This window comes from Salvelinus sp. IW2-2015, linkage group LG15 (assembly GCF_002910315.2).
Source record: "Salvelinus sp. IW2-2015 linkage group LG15, ASM291031v2, whole genome shotgun sequence".
NCBI classification, from domain to species: domain Eukaryota; kingdom Metazoa; phylum Chordata; class Actinopteri; order Salmoniformes; family Salmonidae; genus Salvelinus; species Salvelinus sp. IW2-2015.
Window position 1 is genome coordinate 16,266,564 of NC_036855.1, and position 6,000 is coordinate 16,272,563.

Genomic DNA, 6,000 nt, shown 5'->3' on the forward strand with positions numbered 1-6,000 from the left:
CTGCACTGACCTCCTCTCTCCTCTTCTTTATGCTTGTTTGGTTTGTTCTGTTTTTGTCGGAGGGACAAAGATTTTTTGCTAATTTGCATGAAAAATAAGGGATTATGGAAGGATTTCTACAGCTGCACCATTGAGAGCATTTTGACTGGCTGCATCACCTCTTGGTACGACAACAGCTTGGCATCCGAAAGTAAGGCGCTACAGAGGGAAGTGCGCACAGCCCAGTACATCACTGGGGCAAGCTCCCTGTCATCCAGGACCTCTATACCAGACGGTGTCAGAGGAAGGCCCTAAAAATTGTCAAAGATTCTAGCCACCCGTCATAAACTTTTCTCTCTGCTACCGCAGGGCAAGCGGTACCGGAGCACCAAGTCTGAGGCCAWAAGGCTCCTGAACAGCTTCTACCCGCAAGCCATAATACTGCTGAACAGTTAATCAAATGGCTACACAGACTATTTACAATGACCCCCTTTTTTTGCACTGATTCTCCTGCACTGGCTCTATGCACACTAACTGGCTCTATGCACACTCACTGGCTCACACATGGAGAGACACACTTTCACACTCTTTCACACTCTTTCAAATACGCTGCTGCTACTCTGTTAATGAACGATCCTGATTGCCCAGTCACTTTTACCCCTACCTACAGTTGAAGTCGGAGGTTTACATACACCTTAGCCAAATACATTTAAACTCAGTTTTTCACAATTCCTGACATTTAATCCTAGTAAACATGCCCTGTCTTAGGTCAGTTAGGATCACCACTTTATTTTAAGAATGTTAAATGTCAGAATAATAGGAGAGAGAATGATTTATTTCAGCTTTTATTTCTTTCATCACATTCCCAGTCTGTCAGAAATGTACATACACTCAATTAGTATTTTGTAGCATTGCCTTTAAATTGTTTAACTTGGGTCAACCAACATCTTCGCGCCTCCAGCCTTCACAATAAGTTGGACGAGCGAGAGAGAGAGCCGAGAGAGAGAGAGAGAGAGAGAGAGAGAGAGAGAGAGAGAGAGCGAGAAGAGAGAGAGAGAGCAGGAGAGAGAAGAGAGAGAAGAGAGAGAGAAGAGAGAGAGAGAGAGAGAGAGAGAGAGAGAGAGAGAGAGAGAGAGAGAGAGAGGAGAAGAGAGAGAGAGAGAGAGAGAGAGAGAGAGAGAGAGAGAAGAGAGAAGAGAGGAGAGAGAGAGAGAGAGAGGAGAGAGAGAGGAGAGAGAGAGAGAGAGAGAGAGAGAGAGAGAGGCAGTGCAAGAGAGAGAGAGAGACGAGAGAGCAGAGGGAGGAAGAGAGGAGAGAGAGGAGAGAGACAGGGGAGAGAGAGGAGGAGAGAGAGAAGTAGAGGAGAGGCAGAGCAGAGCGAGAAGAGAGAGAGAGAAGAGAGAGAGAGCAACGGGAGAGAAGAATGGGCATGAAGTAGTGAGGGGGACTCTGTGGATGGTGAATACTCACACTAAAAAGATCTGTCACATAAAATTGTACCTACCACTTCCATTATCGCTTATCAAGCATCGTTTAATTATTCCAAGGGCCTCTTGTGAGCATTTCCATTGCAAGTTTAACAGCTCCTCTTCCATACAAAAGAGCACAGGCAGAATAGGCAGAGCTCCCATAATGCTAACGTTCTGTGTCAATTCGTTTTTATTTTTATTTAACTAGCAAGTCAGTTAAGAACAAATTCTTATTTACAATGACAGCCTAGGAACAGTGGGTTAACTGCCTTTGTTCAGGGGAAGAAAGACAGATTTTTACCTTGTCAGCTCTCAGGGATTCAATCTAGCAACTTTTCAGTTACTGGCACAACACTCTAACCACTAGGCTACCTGCGCCGCAGTATAGAGGAATATAGAGGAACACCTTATGACTCAAGGTTTTCAGATTCTTAAATATTTTTCTTTTTCTTATACCTTGAAGAAGTCTATTCATTCCTACAAGATGCATATATGATTCTGATATCAGAACACTACTTCTTCCATTTTACCCTCTATTTGAAACAAATAATAGTTAAAATGTGTGAAAAGGAAGAGGAGCGGGAGAAAGATGGCCAGAGATGGGAGTACACTCTTAGAAAAAAGGGTTCCAAAGGGTTCTTCGCTGTACCCATAGGAGAACCCTTTTTGGTTCCAGGTAGAACACTAATGTTGCTTTTGGTTCCAGGTAGACCCTCTGTGGAACCCCAAAAGGGTTCTACCTGGAACCAAAAGGGTTTCTACTGCAACCAAAAAGGGTTATTCAAAGGGTTCTCCTATGGGGACAGCTGAAGAACGATTTTAGGTGCTAGATAGCACTTTTTTATCCTTAAGACTGTAGGGGTAGGAAGAAAGGGGAGGTGAATTGGATGAAAGAAGAGAGTGGGGGTGAGTATGGAAGGGAGAATGGGGAGAAGAATTCGCCTTGATTGCCCTTCCAGACTCCTTCTGCCTACCCAAGGACGTCAGAGGACAAAAATCAGTTTAACCACCTAACTGAGGAACTCAATTAACCTTGCGCAATAACCTAGAGTCAGTTTGCACCCCTACAAAACTAAAAAGACATTTGGCTCCATAGTAGAACTGAGCTCCCTGGTTATCAGACAGAAAATACCCGAGCTCTGAAGGCAAGCTTCCAGGAAATTGGAACGGAAAATGGCGCCAACCAACAACTGGAAGTCTTCCGGACTAGCTTGGAAAGACAAGTACCGAGGTTGCAGCTTAATCGAAGAGCCCTCACTGCTTGATCGATCATCGCTATTTATATTTCCAAACTGTAAATCTGAGGAAATATAGAAATAATTAAAATTAATGTATTTTTATACTGTCGCAAAGGAACAAAAAAGCAGCCATTCCCCAACGTGAGAGGATGGCTTTCTCAACTTCGCAGTAAATAGAATTCATTAAGCTTCTTTGAGGAAAAGAATCATTGAGTCATGTAGGAAGAGCAAATACGGACTCCTCTTTAAATCTGCGGTATGTCCTCCAAGGTCAGCTGTCTGAGTCTGCACAACTGCTGACACAGTGACATACGGGATCGAAGAGGACACTTAAGTGTTTCTAGTACTATATCTCTTGAACACGAGATGAATGAAAAATAATCATGGCCGCCTAAACGGTGTCAAGCTGGCATACTGGACCCCTATTCCAACTAAACTACTTTAAAGAGCCTGCTTCATGGCTTGGCCTCTAGTGTTGAAGCATATAAACCGGCTCTCTATCCACGCGAGGATGTGTACACAACTTCACTAAAAGTTGGCAGTAATAAAGCCTCTCTGGAAAAAGCCCAAAACCTTGACCCAGAAAATATAAAAAACTTCGCGCCTTAAATCGAATCTTCCATTCCTGCTCAAAAAAATTGAAAAAGCTTGCGCAGAACTCACTAGCTTCCTGAACGGACAAACAATGTATACGAAATTCTTCAGTCTGGTTTTAGACCCCCATCATCAGGCAACTGCAGACCTGCCACTTGTGAAGCCGTGGTACAATAACCTTTTTAATGCGGTCCAGACCGCGGCTCTGCATCTGTCCTCGTGCTACTGAGAGAACTTAGTCGCTGCGCTTTGACTACCATCGATCACCACATTCTTTTGGAGAGATTTGGAAACCAAAATTGTCCTACACGGACAAAGTTCTGGCGGTGGTTTAGATCTTATCTGCTCGGAAAGATATCAGTTTGTCTCTGTGAATGGTTTGTCCTCTGGACAAATGCAACTGTGTACTCTTCGGTGGTTCCTCCTCAAGGTTCGTTTTAGGCACCACTATTGCTTTTAACTATAGTATTTTTAACCTCTTGGGGATGTCATCTCGAAACATAACTGTTAACTTTCACTGCTATGCAGATGACACACCGAGCTCAGTGTCCTTTCAAATGAAACATGGTGAAGCCCAAAATGCCCTCGCTAGAGAGCCTGTGTTTCAGAATATAGAAGTGGATGGCTGAAAAACTTCACTTTTAAACTCGGAGCAAAAATCAGAGATGCTTGTTCTAGTCCAAGAAACACAAGAGATCTGTATAATCTGACAATTAATCTTGATGGTTGTAAAGTCGTCTCAAATCAAAACTGTGAAGGACCTCGCGTTAACTCACCTGGACCCTGATGCTCTCTTTACCGAACCATAATCAAGCTGTTTCAAGGACAGCTTTTTCCATTCTACGTAAATTGCACAAAACTCAGCAAATTTCTGTCCAAAAATTATGTCCAAAAAATTCATCCAGGCCTTTTGTTACTCTAAGTTAGACTACTGCAAACTGCTCTACTTTCCGCTAACCCGGTAAAGCACCTAAATTAACTTTCAGTTAGTGCCTAAATAACCGTGCTGCTTACGATCCTGACTCTCTTCTTTGTCTCCTTTCTCGGCGGGACTAGCCCTAGGACTAGCCTCCAGGACGCCCCTGACAAGACCTCGACTCCTGCTATGCTGTCCCCAGTCCACCTGCCGTCCCTGCTGCTTCACCCCCGCTAGTCTCCAACTCGTTCTCTGCTGCGGCTATGGAACCCTGACCTGTTCACCAGCGACGTGCTACCTTTCTCCAGACCTGCCTGTTTTCAACTCTCTAGAGCCCGCGAGGTGGTAGAGATACTCTTAATGATCGCTATGAAAAGCCACTGACATTTACTCCGAGTACCTGCAAGGTGCTTCTCCGCCACCCTCAGGGACAACATAGCCGTCGTCGATGATCTACCTTTGCACTTTGACCATGCTGGTCATTTATGAACATTTGAACATCTTGGCCATGTTCTGTTATAATCTCCACCCGGCACAGCCATAGCCTGGTTCCTCTCTAGGTTTCTTCCTAGGTTTTGGCCTTTCTAGGGAGTTTTTCCTAGCCACCGTGCTTCTACACCTGCATTGCTTGCTGTTTGGGGTTTTAGGCTGGGTTTCTGTACAGCACTTTGAGATATCAGCTGATGTACGAAGGGCTATATAAATACATTTGATTTGATTTGATTTGAAAGGGGAGTGTCCCCCCTAAAGACCTCCTTCTCAGACCTCCATTATGAGACTACAGGCTAAAAATATACTCCTCATGTTGAGCCACCTGGCTTTCCCAAACCAGCTCAATAATTCACAAGCTGCATGAGTGGATGGTCTCTGTAACACAATACAGTTCAATAACCCTGGGAACAAACAAAGACTTTACACAATGACCAACCATCTAATTACTGAACTTACTGAACTAACAGTGAAGGGAATGCGTATTTCATTTGTTGGGTTGGCTTCCCTTTCTTGGGCCTCTGAATTTGCACTATGGAAGACTTAGCTCAACCACATAAAGCAAACCCAGCCAGAATATCTCATCCCATTCTGATGTCAACACCTCACGACACAACTCCTCTCCCCCATGTGACCTACTTGTTGTGTGTATGTACTGACATGTACACTACCGTTCAAAAGTTTGGGGCCACTTAGAAATGTCCTTTTTTTTGAAAGAATTTTTTGTCCATTAATTTTTTGTCCATTTTGTCCTTTTTTTTGAAAGAATTTTTTGTCCATTTTTGTCCATTTTTGTCCACATTTTTTGTCCATTAAAATAACACCAAATTGATCAGAAATACATTGTAGACATTGTTGTTGTAAATGACTATTGTTGCTGGAAACAGCAGATTTTTTTGTAAATTATTATTATTATATATATTATATTTTTTGACCCAATTTCGTGGTATCCAATTGGTAGTAGTTATAGTCTTGTCTCATCGCTGCAACTCCCGTACGGACCCGGGAGAGGCGAAGGTCGAGAGCCATGCGTCCTCCGAAACAACCCAACCAAGGCACACTGCTTCTTAACACAATGCACATCCAACCCGGAAGCCAGCCGCACCAKTGTGTCGGAGGAAACACCGTACACCTGGCGACCTGGTCAGCGTGCACTGCGCCCGGCCCGACCCAGGAGTCACTAGTGCGCGATGAGACAAGGATATCCCTGCCGGCCAAACCCTCCCCAACCCGGACGATATTGGCCAATTTGCCACCGCCCCATGGGCCTCCGGTCGCGGCCCCAGCTGCGACAGAGACTTGGCTCGAACGCCCC

The 6,000-nt window shown here is 44.4% G+C and overlaps 1 protein-coding gene across 1 annotated transcript in view; it reads right to left on the reverse strand.

Moving 5' to 3' along the window:
• Positions 1-6,000, reverse strand: part of LOC111974205 (nuclear receptor subfamily 6 group A member 1-A) — a 127,089-nt gene that overhangs the window by 53,480 nt on the left and 67,609 nt on the right. The gene's annotated exons all lie outside the window — the stretch shown is intronic.